Genomic DNA, 15,876 nt, shown 5'->3' with positions numbered 1-15,876 from the left:
GTGGGAGTTCTATTTTGACTTGCTTAAATAAATAGATTTTTTTTTTTTCAAAATTTGTGAGATAAGCACCCAGATGCAATTGGCAAAGTGAGAAATTTTGTTTCATCTCAAAACTCTACTTTCAATATTATCAATGACTATTTCCCCATATTTCATTTTATTTTTCTTCAAGAACTAGAGAGCATTTTTTAAAGATTTGATTTATCATCTATGTAAGAATGGTGGAAAAGCTGCATAAACTCAACAAGCAGGACTGTAGAGGCCTGTCACAAAAATGAAGGGGGAAGTGGTAAGGGGAGAGAGGGAAGGGGGAAGAGAGGGGGAGGGGTTTGGGGAGAGGGAGAGGGAGAGGGTGTTGATGAGGAGGAGGGGGGGGAGTGGGCTCTTACTTCTTTATTGGCTGAGAGTTCATGCCACTTTGGGGATTTGGAGGTGTGCCATTGTGCCATTTAAAGTTCACACGCCATTCAGTGTGTCGTGGACCTGAGCTCCTGGAAGAGAAATCCTCCAGGCACCATCTTTTTTTTTTTTTTTGAGAGAGAGAGAGAGAGAATTTTTTGTTTTTATTATTATTATTATTATTATTTATTTTAGTTTTCAGCGGACACAACATCTTTGTTTGTAGGTGGTGCTGAGGTCAAACCTGGGTTGCACACATGGCAGGTGAGTGCTCTACCAATTGAGCCACATCCCCAGCCCCTCCAGACATCATCTTTACCAACAATCTGAGCTTTTTACATATGAAAAAAGCAGAATAAAATTAGGTGACATTAAAAAGAATTAATCTCTTCTAAATGAGGTAGTGTAGTTTATGTGTCCCAATAAATGTCCTCAATTCATTTTGTTTTTCATATGTAAGACCATTTTATTAAAATGGCCCTGACCCATAGAAACATTCCAAACATTTCAGTAAACACCTTTCTCTGGTGTGGCAGGAAAATAAATGTGGGACTAACTTAAATTTAAACTACATGAAAGATCAATCTCTCTCTCTTTCTTTCCTTTTTTTTGTTTTTGTTTTTGGTTTTTTTTTTTTTTTGGTACTGGGAATTAAACCCAGGGCCTCATGCTTAGAAGGCAAGTACTCTGCCAGCTGAGCTCTATCCCCAGTCCCATATTTTGGGAGGCAAAACCAGAGAGTAAAGTCATGGGCACTCTACCACTGAGCCACATCCCTACCCTTATTTTTTAATTTTTACTCAGAGAAAGGTTTTCACTGAGTTGCTTAGCTTCTCACCATTGCTGAGACTGACTTCAAATTCAGGATCCTCCTATCTTAGCCTCTGAAGCAGCTGAGATTACAGGCATGCACCACCATGCATGGCCAACTTCAATCTCAAAACTAAATTACACAGCAAATTAGGTCACAGGCTGTCAAACAAATAGGTACACTATGTAAAAAAAAACCTGTTTTTTAGTTGTTGATAGACCTTTATTTTATTTACTTATATGTAGTGCTTAGAATTAAGCCAAATGCCATACAAATCAACTACCACTGAGCCCCAGCCCCAGTCCTCTGGTACATATTTTTTTATGGTGGATACTAGAGATTGAATTTAGGAACACTTGACTACTGAGACTCAGTCTCAGGGTTATTTTTTTACTTCACTTGAGATGAGGTTTCACTGAGTCATTTAGCGCCTCACTTTTGCTAAGGCTGGCTTTGAACTTTTTTCCTTCTGCCTCAGCCTCTCCAGCAACTGGGATTACAGGCCTGCACCAACACAGCCAGCCTTTGGTATATTTTTAATACCTATTTTAAATAGGTTTTAACTAGTAGCCTTATGTCTTTTCTAATATATGTTTTGATTGAATCAATAACCCAGAAATCAGTGAAACAGAGAATCTAGATTTATCTCCAAAACTTTTTCATCTATTAGAGTGTCTGAGTTAAGATTACCCATTGAAAAATTTACTGTATATTGTGGTTTCATCCTGACCTCCCATATGTACTTTGTTCTGAGTTTTAGAACAGTCTGAAAAAAGGTGCCCACAGATACCAAATATCTTGGAGTACTTAAAAAACACCAGTATCTGAGTCTTGCCTTTTAGGGACCAGTTTTAATTTTAAGTGTGTAGTTTCTAAAGGCACTAGTTGAATAATCTGCAGCTGGAAAGCATTTTCTGATAATACCTTTTTATCTAAAAGGCACTTAATTTGTTTCCTTTTATTAGATACTGTGAATAAAGATACAATAAAAATAGAAGTGCAGCAATATCTTCAAAAGAATTTCAAAATTGCTTTACATACATTTTCATAATTTTTTAAATTTGTTTTGAATTTAAATTACATGCAAGTTCAATCTATCTCTTTCTCTCTTTTATTTTATTTATTTACTTATTTTTTGTACTGAGGATTGAACCCAGGGATTAACCCATGGACATTTTACCAATGTGCTGTAAAGGTCAGGCGAACATCGGAGGAAAAGACCACCAAGAGACTGTCTCATGCAACAGAAAAGGGTTTATTGGGGGTCCAGCATGCTGGGGCTCCAAGCCTACCTCAAAGAGGTAAAGAGCAAAGAGCCCCGAGAACAGCTTGAGTAGAGCTTATATACATTCTTTGAAAAGGGCAGGGACTTCACATACAACATAACAAATCACCTCACGCCACAGGAAAGTCAAACAACAACTCTAAAACATGATTAGCACATTCACTGGTGGAAACAAGTTAGGTAGGGGTGATTGGTCAGTACAAAAGGGGTATTCATTTGAACTGATTGGTTTAAGCCAAGAGGGGTGTATGTGCTGAACTACATGGTTTCCCAATTTGTTATCAACCACCATAAACTGCTGGGAGGGTTATCTGGCATCCCAGGTATTTCCCTGACTCATGCTGATTGGTGGCTGCTAGGGGGCTGCTATAGGTCCCCACCTAGCCTGACTGAGTCAGGGACACCTGGCACAGCAGATCTCTCTGTTATTTTTAGATAAATAACTTAGCAGGGTGGGAATGTGCTTAGGAGTGCTCTGTGGGTTTTTCCAAAGACAAAAGCCATGTCCCTTCCTTGGACAGGCTTTGCTCTGAGATAGAGGCTGTTTTTTCAGTGCTACATACCCAGTCTCCACCACTTTTGTTTATTTATTTATTATTGAGACAGGGTTTACTGATATGCTTAGAACCTTGCCAAGTTTTTGAGTCTGGTCTCTAACTTGAGATCCTCCAGTCTCATCCTTCTAAGCCACAGAGAGTACATGTATGTACAACCTTGTGGTAGTACCCCAAATTATTACTAGTGGATTATGAAGCATTTTTATTTTGGGCTTTTAAAGAACCTGAACACTTTTATCAAAAATATATTTATTAAATTTATGCTGTTGCCAACATTTTTTACATGTTTTTGTACCCTGAATCCTTATATTTATTTTTTTAAATTTTTGGTATGGTGCTGAGTATTGAACCCAGGGGTGCTTTCCACTGAGCCACATCCACTGTCCTTTTTATGTTATATTTTGAGACAGGCTCTCACTAAGTTTCTTGGAGCCTTGTTAAGTGAATGAGGCTGTCTTCAAACTACCAATTCTCCTGCCTCATTTTCCTGAACTTCTAGGATTTCAGGCATGTGTCACCACACATGATAATTTTAGATTATTATAATAGCCATTCCAACAGCACTGTTCAGGCTGCAGGAAATTCATTTGATTTATGAATTAAATCCCTGAGGAAATTTTATGTGAAGTAGCCAGTGTAAGAGTGTTGTGTAAAGATTCCTTGGGAATAAGCAGGGATTATTTTTTCTAACCTCTTTAGTGAATGACTGTTGGAAACCATAGTCATAAAAGTCCTAGAAAAAAGAATGCAAATTTGTTTGCAGTTTACAGATATTTGCACATGCCCAGTCGCCTTTGCATCTAAAACTTTAAACTTCAGAACATAATAACTCAAACAAAATTTGTTAAAGTTGAAACAGTGCACAAACAAATTTCTTTTAGGAGCAATTGGTAGTTGTAGAGTTATTACTGTGGTCAGCAGAGTAGGGCCAGGGCTCTGGAAGGTCTAAAATCTCACTCAGGGTATTGGTGATTTACTTTATTCTACACTATTACACCCACAATACAATACTGCCAGCAATAGTAGTTGAGAAAATATGCTGATAATGTCTTAAGCTAAATTGGCACCTTTGATATTTGCCTACTTCTCTGCACTTATCCCAGCTGTGTAATTAACATGGAACCAGAATGTGAATAGGGTATTTTCTGGGCTTATTGTTTTGGGGTCAGCTGCTCCTTTAGGTTCTGAAACCAGGCTGGTGCAAGTATTTTTGTATAATATATTTGTTTGCTCTGGGTGAGGTCTATCACTTTAAATGACAAAATATTTAGAGTAATTTGCTTGGACTTATTTTTCATACACTCACAGTTTACATCAAGAAGAAATCCTGCAGTCTGGATGGGCATAAATAACCGAGCCACCACAAAGCCTTGTAGGTTCAAACAGAAACTACTTTATTTCAAATTTCACTGGCACTGCACGTGCACTTTTTTGCCAACGCCAACCACATGGCCCTTCCAGCAACCCCCCACACTGGAAATCCCTCCTCCAGCACTTCCCCAACCAATGGGAACTCTCTGGGAATCCCCACAAGAATTCCAAAGTACCGGAAGAACTCTAAAGTAGCTGGCGCCTGAGGCAGCAAGAGCCGCCCCATTGCCCGACAGTAAAGGTCAAATATACAATACAATTAATCCAGCATCACAGCAATTATATATAGCTTAACTCAAATCATCATCTCAATGGTTGGCTGGAGTCACATTTCAAACATTCCCTCTTGCAAATGCCAGGTGTCATTCTGACTGGCCATTGCTCTCAACAAAGAACCAACAGCTAGAATTTATTTCAACACTCCTTTACATACAAAATATAGGTTGAAATAGAATATGTTGGAAGTTTAATCAAGGTTTATTTATTAGAGAACAGGCTGATCTAGAGAGAATGCAAAGTACCACCAAGTCCTATGTTTTCAAAACAAAAAGAAATGTGAGCTATATAGGCATGCAGAAGATTTTTTTTTCTTTTTTCTTTGTTTATTTTATTTCATTTATTAAATAGAAAGCAAATAGAGAAAAAAGGAAACCAAGGTGGGATATATAATTACTGGAAGGACTACGAAACATCAAAAAATAGAATCTAGATTTCAGAAAAGAAAGATTTGACATATTGTATTTGAAGATGTGGATGGCATGAGTGTCCATGATAAGAATGTTGTAAGCTTCTTTAAGAAAAATGATATGGTGAAAGAAGCTTATGTAACCCAGATCCTTACTTAAGCCATTTTCTGCCCACCAAATAAGCCATGCAGGGTAAACCACTGCTTGACTCTACTGCTGAATACTGAATAAAGAAAAGATTGCCAATGAGAGGCTTTCTTCATACCTTCCACCTTTGTCATTGTAAGAGTAAAAGAAATTGAAGTTAAAAAGTGAAGGACCAGGTATTGTTAAATTCCTCTGCTACACCCTGAGGCAGTTAAGACAACGCCCTACTAGGCTATTTTGCTGATTCATAGCCTAGAGCATACAGGGCCCGAACCAATCAGTTTGAATGTGTACCTGCTTAGGAATAACCAATCACCCCTGCCCAATCTGTTCCCGCTAATAAATGTACAAATCATGTCTCAGATTTGTTGTTCAATTTTCCCGTGCCTCATGCTGATTTGTTCTGATGTATGCAAAGCCCCCGCCCTCCCCAAGAAGTGTACTTAAGCTCTGCTCAACCCCTGCTTGGGGCTCTTGGCTGCTCACCCTTCTTGAGTGGGCCGGGAGCCCCAGCGCGCTGGAATGGATCCCCAATAAACCCCCTTCTGCAATTGCATGAGTCAGTCTCTTGGTGGTCTCTTCCTCTGACGTTTCGCCAGACCCTTACATTTGGTGCCTTGGCCGGGAACTGCGCATCGCCGGACAGGGAGACCCCAACGGACTCCTTTTAGGGGGTAAATAAGTAAGGCGCCTCTTCTTCTTCTTCTTCCTCCTCTTCTTCTCCTTCTTCTCTTTCTTGTTTTTCCTTTGCGATCGCTCAGGGCTTGGTTTTTGGCTCAGTGGAGTGCGTGAGCTCTCAGAGCTTTTCTGGTTTTTCGGTTTGGGTTGGCAGGGTGGCTGCCAGCGGAGAGCGTAAGTTCTCCCTGGTGGTGGTGGACAGACGTGTCCTGAAGCCACAGGCCACGTTCTCCAAGGGACGCCTTGGAGGACTCGGGGAGGGACGGAAGAGCCCTCATCTGGTAAAGGGACGGAAGTGCCCTTAGAGGGACGGAGGCGCCCTCGTCAGGTGTTCTGCTGCCAACCCGTCTGGCTTTGCCGGCTATTCTTTTTTTTTCAGGTTAAGTTGACTGTCTGTCTTTAATTTTTGCTTCTGAACTTGTGTTAAACGTTTACTGTGTGTCTGTGTCACGTTTGTATTGTCTCTGTTTGAGCAACATCCAGTATGGGACAAAACCATACCACGCCTCTGTCCCTGACTCTTGAACATTGGACTGACGTCCATTCAAGGGCCCAGAATCTTTCTTTTTCAGTGAAACACCAGACCTGGCAGACACTCTTGCACTTCAGAATGGCCCACCCTCGGAGTTAAATGGCCCCCGGGAGGGTCCTTCTACCTCCCTCTAATCTGCAAAGTCAGGGATATTGTCTTTCAGCAGGGGCCGCGTGGCCATCCAGATCAACAGCCATATATTTTAACCTTGCAGGACCTCTGTGAATTTCCTCCCACGTGGGTGAAGCCTTTTCTTGTCCCAGCTGTAATTCCAACCCCCTCCCCCACGATCCAATCACTCAAACCTTCCGCTCCTCCCCCTGGTCCCTTCATTCTCCCTGAGTCACAGGACTCTTCTCCCCCTCCTTATCCTCTACCCATGCTCCCAAACCCCCAACCCATCCTAGATGACCCTCCCGCCGCTAGAGGTAATTGGGTCAGACCCAAGCCCTCCCAGGGATTTCCCCGAGGCAGCGGCAATGGCAGCAGCGGCAGCAGCCCCTCCCCCACCGGAGGAACCTGAACCAGCTAAAGGAACCTGCAGGCGGCAGATAATGGAGAACTCGGAAGCCCTGGTGATGCTTCCTCTTCGTCCTTATGGGCCCACGATAGATGATGGGCGCGGGGGAGAAATGCAGGCTTACCAATACTGGCCTTTCTCCTCCTCAGATCTGTACAACTGAAAAAATAACAATCCCCCTTTTTCTGAGGACCCCAGCCGACTTACAGGTTTAGTCGAGTCGCTGATGTTCTCACACCAGCCCACTTGGGATGACTGCCAACAGCTTCTGGGGACTCTCTTCACAACAGAGGAATGGGAGAGAATCCTCTTGGAAGCCCGAAAGAATATTCTTGGACCAGATGGGAGACCAACTCAACTCCCTAACATCATAGAAGCTGGCTTCCCCTTAAACCGACCCAACTGGGACCCTAACACCTTTAAAGGTAGGGAGCATCTGTCCACTTATCGCCGGGCTCTTGTAGTGTGTTTTTGAGCGGCCGCTAGGCGGCCAACTAATTTGGCCAAGGTAAGAGAGATAATTCAGGGACCCAATGAATCTCCCTCCATGTTTCTGGAGAGAATTATGAAAACATATAGGAGATACACTCCCTTTAATCCTCAGGCAGAGGACCAAAAGACATCTGTTGCAATGGCTTTTATTGGGCAGGCTGCCCTAGATATTAAGAAAAAGTTACAATGTTTAGATGGACTACAAGATATGACCTTAAGAGATTTAGTCAGAGAGGCTGAGAAAATATATTATAAGAGAGAAACTGAGGAAGAGAAGGAACAGAGGAGGGAGAAAGAAAGGAAACGCAAGGAAGATGAGAGAAACATAAGGCAGACTAAAGCATTGGCTAAGGTCCTGGTCACAGCCGCAGACAGGCCAGAAGTTAGAAAGCAGGGAGACAGGAAGGGATACCTGGGCCCACGCCAAAGGCTGTCCCTGGTCTCAGATCAATGTGCCTACTGTTAAAAAAAAAAAAAAAAAAAAGGACACTGGGCCAAGGAGGGCCCAAAAAGAGGCAATCACGTCAGCCCGCCATGCTGACTCTAGAAGATGATTAGGAAAGTCAGGGCTCGGATCCCCTCCCTGAGCTCAGGGTAACTTTTGAGGTGGAGGGGACCCCAGTGAACTTTGAAGTAGATACAGGAGCCGTATATTCAGCCCTCAAGGCCCCACTGGGCCCTCTATCTAATAAAAGATCCTTAGTTCAAGGGGCTAATGGCAGTAAATATCGGGCTTGGACAACAAAGAGGACTATGGACCTAGGAAGGGGAAAAGTTCACCACTCTTTCCTAGTAATCCCAGAATGCCCAGCCCCATTAATGGGCAGGGACCTACTCACCAAGCTCAGGGCTAAAATAACCTTTAACCCCGATGGTCCCCAAGTGGAGTTTCTAAACCCTTCAGTAAAGACCCCCATAGTCACAGCTCTGACTATGTCAGTAGAAGATAAACATCAACTCTTCACGGCCCCTGGGACCGATCAAACAGGTAGACTACCCCAGAGATGGATAAAAGATTATCCTAATGCCTGGGCAGAAACTTCTGGGTTAGGTCTAGCCATAAAACAACCTCCAGTAGTAGTAGAATTAAAAGCCTCTGCCTCTCCAATCAGTGTTAAACAATACCCTCTAAGCAAAGAAGCTAGGGATGGGATAAGACCCCATATTCAGAAATACCTGGCTCTTGGGGTCCTAAGGCCCTGTCAATCGGCCTGGAATACCCCCCTGTTACCAGTAAGAAAGCCAGGAATTAGGGACTACCGTCCTGTTCAAGACTTAAGAGAGATCAACAACAGAGTGCAGGACATTCACCACACGGTGCCTAATCCATATAATTTGCTTAGCACTCCGAATCCGAAGCAGAAATGGTACACTGGGCTGGACTTAAAAGATGCTTTCTTCTGCTTGCCCCTGCATAAGGACAGTCAGTTGTTGTTTGCTTTCGAATGGATAGACCCAGAAATAGGAACATCTGGCCAACTAACCTGGACTAGACTCCCACAGGGGTTCAAAAACTCCCCCACTCTCTTTGATGAAGCTCTCCACAGGGACCTCAACGACTTCAGAACTGCACACCCCGAAGTCACCCTACTCCAATATGTGGATGATCTGCTGCTGGCAGCCAACACCAAGGAGAACTGTGAGTCTGGGACCCAAGCACTATTATCCGAGCTTGCTCAGCTCGGATACAGGGCTTCTGCCAAAAAGGCCCAAATTTGTCAACAAGAAGTAATCTTCCTGGGATATTCACTTAGGGGTGGCAAACGATGGCTTACTGAACCCAGAAAACGAACTGTTGTGCAGATACCGCCCTCATCTGATAAGAGACAGCTCAAAGAGTTTCTTGGGACTGCCGGCTTTTGTAGGTTCTGGATTCCTGGGTTTGTGTCTTTGGCTGCCCCTTTATACCCGCTGATAAAGGGGAATGCCCAATTCCAATGGACCCCTGAACACCAACAGGCTTTTGATAATATCAAAAAGGTGCTGCTATCCGCCCCAGCCTTAGCTCTCCCAGATGTAGAAAAACCCTTCACTCTCTACATCGAGGAAAAGAAAGAAATAGCACGGGGAGTGCTCACTCAGACTTTGGGACCTTGGAAAAGGCTGGTAGCATACTTATCAAAAAAATTGGACCCAGTGGCTAGCGGGTGGCCCCATTGCCTAAGGGCTATAGCAGCAGCAGCCCTTCTAACAAAGGATGCTGATAAGTTAACACTGGGGCAGAAGCTAACCATCATAGCCCCCCATGCCCTGGAGAGCATCATCCGTCAGCCTCCAGACAGGTGGCTATCAAACTCCAGAATAACCCATTACCAGAGCCTCTTGCTTGACAAGGACAGAATAACGCTGGGACCCCCTGCTCCACTCATCCCGGCTACACTGCTGCCAGAAGAATCATCAGGACCCGTCGCTCATGATTGTCAACACATACTGGCAGAGGAGACCAATGTACGATGAGACTTAAAGGATCAGCCACTGCTCCGCCCTGAGGTCGTATGGTTTATGGATGGGAGCAGCTTCCTCCAAGACGGTAAGCGGCAGGCTGGAGCAGCAGTAGTTAGCAAAACTAATGTTATCTGGTCTTCTGGTCTTCCAGAAGGAACATCAGCTCAAAAAGCAGAGCTAATTGCCCTTACAAAAGCGTTGGAGCTAGCATCAGGCAAAAGAGCCACCATATACACTGATAGCCACTATGCATTCGCCACTGCTCATGTGCATGGGGCTACTTACCAGCAAAGGGGGCTATTAACCTCCCCTGGGAAGGAAATAAAAAACAAAGATGAGATCCTCCACCTTCTCTCGGCAGTAAAAGGCCCTAAAGAACTAGCTATAGTGCACTGTCGGGGCACCAGAAGGGGAATGACCCCGTGGCAGTTGGAAACAGACGGGCAGATGAGGAAGCTAAGCTGGCAGCCCTAAACGGAGTGACCCTGTTAACTGTTTCCACGCCGGGGGAACAACAACCAGGAAACTTGGCTGCGCGGGAACATTCAGGCAACTTATGGCCTGGGGACATGGACACCGAACTCCGGGATCCTACAGAGCCAAGTTCACAATTCCAAAAAGCCCAACTTTACATCAAAGATGTTCACCAGCTTACCCATTTAGGCTCAAAGAAGTTACAGGCACTCTTGAAGGACAAAAGAAAGGACTTATTGTTGACTGGCTCACAAAGAAAAAAAAAATAGCTGAGCAGGTGACCAGAGCTTGTCAAGTCTGCCAATTAGTTAATGCATACCCATCCAAGCTTCCTGTAGGAAAGCGCTTATGAGGGACCAGACCCAGACAGTTCTGGGAAGTGGACTTTACTGAAATCAAGCCAGCAAGGTATGGACTTAAGTATCTCCTAGTCTTTGTAGATACTTTTTCAGGATGGGTCGAAGCCTTCCCCAAGAAGAAAGAAACTGTTCAGATGGTGGTCAAAAAGATTCTGGAAGACATCTTTCCAAGATTTGGACTGCCTAAGGTAATGGGCTCCGATAACAGACCGGCATTTGTGGCCCAGGTAAGTCAGGGATTGGCCAGGACCCTGGGGATAATTAAAAGTTACATTGTGCCTATAGACCCCAGAGCTCAGGACAGGTAGAAAGGATAAATAAAACCATCAAAGAGACCTTAACGAAATTAAGTTTGGAGACCGGCATAAAAGATTGGACTATGCTCCTACCTTATGCACTGTTTCGTGCAAGAAATACCCCCTCCATCTCTTTGTGTAACCTTACCCCCTATGAAATTCTCTATGGTGCCCCTCCTCCAATCAGGGACTTGACCCCAACCCTGAGACTTAACGATTCCTTTCACACCCCCTTGCTTAACAGACTTAAAGCCCTTGAACACACCCAGCGATACCTGTGGAAACAGTTGGCCACTGCTTATCAGCCCGGAGACAAGGGAACCCCACACCGATATCAAGTGGGAGACTTCGTCTTCGTGAGACGACATCAGGTGTCATCCCTGGAACCCCGCTGGAAAGGACCATACCAGGTGCTGCTTATAACACCTACAGCGGTGAAAGTAGATGGGATCACTCCCTGGATCCATGCCTTCCATCTCAAGCCTGTGCCCTGTCCAGACTCCAGCTGGAAACTGGAACAGACTGGTAACCCTCTCAAGTTGTGTGTCCGTCGTGTGGGTAGGGCTATGGATTCTTCCCCTGACCACCTGCGGCCCTAATCCCCATCAGCCTGATCAACAACACTGGCAGATTATAAATCCCACTGGACAAGTAGTATGGTCTATTTCACATATAGCCCCCCTATGGACTTGGTGGCTATCTCTCCATCTGGACATTTGTCAACTGGCCATAGGCCTCTCTGACTGGGACCTCCCTGACATAGAGGACCCCACACAGATCCCGTTTGACCCCAAGCCAGGGCAACATTCCCCACACCATATGTATCATGGATGTCATTGCCCCTATCATAGGTGTAGACTAGCCAGTCTTGATTATTATGTGTGCCCAGCTGATTTCCGAAGCCGCAAACAGGTCCGAATCTGTGGAGGGACCAATGACTTCAATTGCAAATCTTGGGGTTGTGAAGAAACGGGAGCTGCATGGTGGAAACCAAACTCCCCAGACAGCATGATTCAGGTAGGGCGAAATGACACCTGGATACACCCTAGGAACTGTTTAACTAGCCGAGTGTCAAACACTCGCTGTGGAAAAAAAATATTCTATGTAACCCCCTCAATATAACTTTCATCTCCAAAGCAAGGGGCTACCTCAGGACAACATGGCTTACAAGAAATAACTGGGGAATACTGTTCTATGTTTATGGCCCCACTTATGACTTTGGTCTCTGGTTCACCAGACTTAAGCAGGAAGAAAATCCCACAATAGGGCCCAATCCCCTCAAGCCAGGAATTAAACCCCTCTTCTATCTCAATCCTCCAGGTTTCGGAGTATAGCTGACTCCTCCCCCTGGGAATTAATTAAAGGAACCTTCACGGTACTGAATTCCACACAGCCAGACCTCACCCAATCCTGCTGGCTATGCCTCTCTGCCGCGCCCCCTTATTATGAAGGAATAGCAGTTAATGGGACTTATGCTGTGAAGACTACAGAGTTCCACCTGTAGTTGGGGCAAAAATCCAAAGTTAACTCTCCCAGAAGTAACCAGGACAGGTTTATGTCTAGGGTCCCCACCCAAAAGTAAACAGCACATATGCACCCAGATAGGAGAAATCAATGTCACACAGGGCTTTCTAGTCCCTGAGAAAGGAACCTGGTGGGCGTGTGACTCAGAATTAACTCCTTGCATTTCAGTCCAGGTGTTGGACAGCTCAGTAAATAATTGTGTGATGGTGCAAGTACTCCCCAGGGTGCTTTTTCATGATGCAGAATCATTTGAAGGTCTAGTAGGGGGACAAATAACCCGTTTCCACCAGGAACCAGTGTCCCTCACTCTAGCCATATTGTTGGGGATAGGAGCTGCTGCAGGAGTAGGTATGGGAGCAGCTGCTATGATCTGGGGGTCACAACAAATGGCCCAGTTATAAACAGTGATAGATCAGGGCTTGAAAACATTAGAGACTTCTATCACAGTGTTGCAAGAATCTTTAACCTCTCTCTCTGAGGTTGTTTTGCAGAACAGGCGGGGGTTAGATCTTCTCTTTATGAGGGAAGGAGGCCTCTGTGTAGCACCAAGGGAAGAATGTTGTTTTTATACTGACCATACTGGAGTTGTAAAAAAATCTATGAGTAAATTAAGAAAACGCCTTGAAGAGCGCCAAAAAAAAAGGGAAACTCAACAAGGGTGGTTTGAGTCTTGGTTTGCCCAGTCCCCCTGGTTAACTACACTCCTATCAGCCCTAGCCAGACCCTTGATCATTCTTATGCTGTTACTGACTGTGGATCCCTGTGTGCTTAACCGCATAGTTTCTTTCCTCCAGGCTCAGATAGGACAAGTGTAACTCATGGTAATCAGGCAGCAATATGCTCCACTGGCAGAAATGAAAAATGAGACCCCTCAATAATTATGATCTATCACTTTTAAGATTAAAAGTAGTTGGAGAATGTAAGAGTAAAAGAAATTGAAGTTAAAAAGTGAAGGACCAGGTATTGTTAAATTCCTCTGCTACACCCTGAGGCAGTTAAGACAACGCCCTACTAGGCTATTTTGCTGATTCATAGCCTAGAGCATACAGGGCCCGAACCAATCAGTTTGAATGTGTACCTGCTTAGGAATAACCAATCACCCCTGCCCAATCTGTTCCCGCTAATAAATGTACAAATCATGTCTCAGATTTGTTGTTCAATTTTCCCGTGCCTCATGCTGATTTGTTCTGATGTATGCAAAGCCTCCGCCCTCCCCAAGAAGTGTACTTAAGCTCTGCTCAACCCCTGCCTGCTTGTTTTATGCAAATAGAGTTGATCTGTTTCAAAACGGAGCTAAGTGGGGCTGGGATCCTGGCTCAGTGGTAGAGCACTTACCTAGCATGTGTGAGGTCCTGGTTTCAATCCTCAGCATAACATTAGATAAATAAGTAAATGTATTGTGTTCATCCACAAATAAAAATTATTTTTAAAAAAGCGGCTAAGTGTTCTGTTTTGCTCCCCAAGTGGTGCAAAAAGTCACATAATCCTTAAGAGAGACTCAAGAAAGGTGTGAGCAGGGGGCAATGGCAGGAAGAAGTCCAAAGCTGAGGAGGGACTGACTCCTGGCGCTCAGGTCTTTCTAGAGGTAAGAAAAGGAACCCAGCACCTCCCTGGGAACCGCGCCCCAGCGGCAGGTGGCTGGGTCCCCTGTCAGCCAATCTGGACCCGTTTTCAGAGGGTTTCTCGAGGTCCCCAGTCCTGGGAAGGCAGTGTTCCCCTCTTGGTCTTTCTTCTTTTTTTAGTTCCCTCGGGTCTAGGGTGGGCACCAGATGAGCAAGTTGCCTCAGGAGTCGGAGTTCGCCCATGTCGGGGCCAGAGAACAGGCCAGAGGGCAGCAGAGCCTGGCAGCAGGGGAGGCTGGAGCTCCCAGTCCCCTCTGTGGAGAGGGCAGGAGGCCTGTATTGACTGCAGGCTGTGCTCCGGGCTCCATGCATCGGGCCTCTTCCCTGGATCGCTGGGCTCCGCAGGTTCCAGGGCTTGATGGTGTCTCTGGCACTCTGTTCTAGGGCTCTTACTTGTTGCTCTCCGTCACTGTGAAGGGACCAGAGTCGGAGCCCGCATTCCTAAGGCTGTGGGTGCTGCCTGCTGTGTGCCCTTGAGGCCAGGCTGCCTGGCTTCTGGAAAGGACCAGAGCGCAGTGTCTGCTCCAAGACCCTGAAAGTGCCTCATTGGGGAAACCGACTCCAGTATGGAGCTCCTGGATCTAAAGGGATCTCAGGGGACTTGTGAGTTGGGTCGTGGCCTGCAAAATGTGGGTCTTGGGAGGAGTTGGCAGACCTTAGGTAAGGCGACAGCAAAGAAGCCCCCCAGTTTACTCTCTGGGCTGGCTGGCCAGGCACTGTAAGGTAGGGACACCTGGGGCCACCCGTGGGAGATCAAAAGGATGAAAACAACACCTCTATTCCCGGGATGGCAGAGCCTAACAGAGGGGCATTTTCTAAAAGATGAAGAGATGGAAAATGGTCAAAACTAGTATATTTTAAACTTGAAATGAAAGCTTGCAAAATTCTGGGACCGTACAGTTGTGTACCTTGTGCCTGAAGAAATATTAGGTCATTCACTCCCTTCTACTTTTTTAGTTTTTGTTTTTATTTTATTTTAGCAAAGAATCGGTTTTGCCAGCATTTTCCTCAGGAGCTGAGCATTACCCACAGCAGGGAAGACAAACTTACAATTCTCAGGTTGATTTTTACTTCAAGTCTGGGATTTAGCACTTCTTAATGTAGAGGAAAATCATTTCTTGCTGTATTTTCCATGTGTGATTCCTTCTCTTATCCTCAAGGACCCGGTGATATTTGTTAATTGGTTTCATAAGCATCTATTTAAATGTAGTTTTTGTATGAAATACTCCCAGTTGCCACAGGGTGTAGTTTTTCACAGAAAGCTGCTAGTGGCTTCACTTTCCAAGAATGTAAGTCATTTCCTTTCTTTGATTTCAGGGAGTTGATATTACATAGCATCTGAACTTTGTGGGGACAATTTTCCATAGTACATCTGTCACTAAAAAGGCTTTTGGGTTTCCTTCCTAAGAGCAGTGCATAAATTTTAACCAAGCAATGTTAAGGGATAAGAAGTTTTTCAGCATCTAGAGTATTATAAGACTACTGTAGAAATAAATTTTAACAACCAAGACCTACTAAAAGCCACCTCCAGATGGTACCCAGACAAGCTTTTCATGCAAATGATCATTGGTCAGTTGCTTTGTAGCTGCAACTTCAGGAAGCATATGTACTGAAACCATACTAGTATTATTTTAATCATCTAGAATACATATGCAACTAAATCTGTTACATACTCATC

At 44.7% G+C, this 15,876-nt stretch overlaps 1 pseudogene; it reads left to right on the top strand.

Annotated features, from left to right (window-relative positions):
* The first annotated feature begins 6,418 nt into the window (after positions 1 to 6,418).
* LOC143385827 (uncharacterized) lies at positions 6,419 to 11,651 on the top strand (annotated as a pseudogene).
* Positions 11,652 to 15,876: the final 4,225 nt, after the last annotated feature.

The sequence above is a fragment of the Callospermophilus lateralis genome (genome assembly GCF_048772815.1).
Source record: "Callospermophilus lateralis isolate mCalLat2 chromosome 11 unlocalized genomic scaffold, mCalLat2.hap1 SUPER_11_unloc_3, whole genome shotgun sequence".
In the NCBI taxonomy this organism is placed as follows: Eukaryota; Metazoa; Chordata; class Mammalia; order Rodentia; family Sciuridae; genus Callospermophilus; species Callospermophilus lateralis.
The sequence above is the reverse complement of the archived record's forward strand: the minus strand, read 5'-3'. Positions and strand labels throughout refer to the sequence as shown.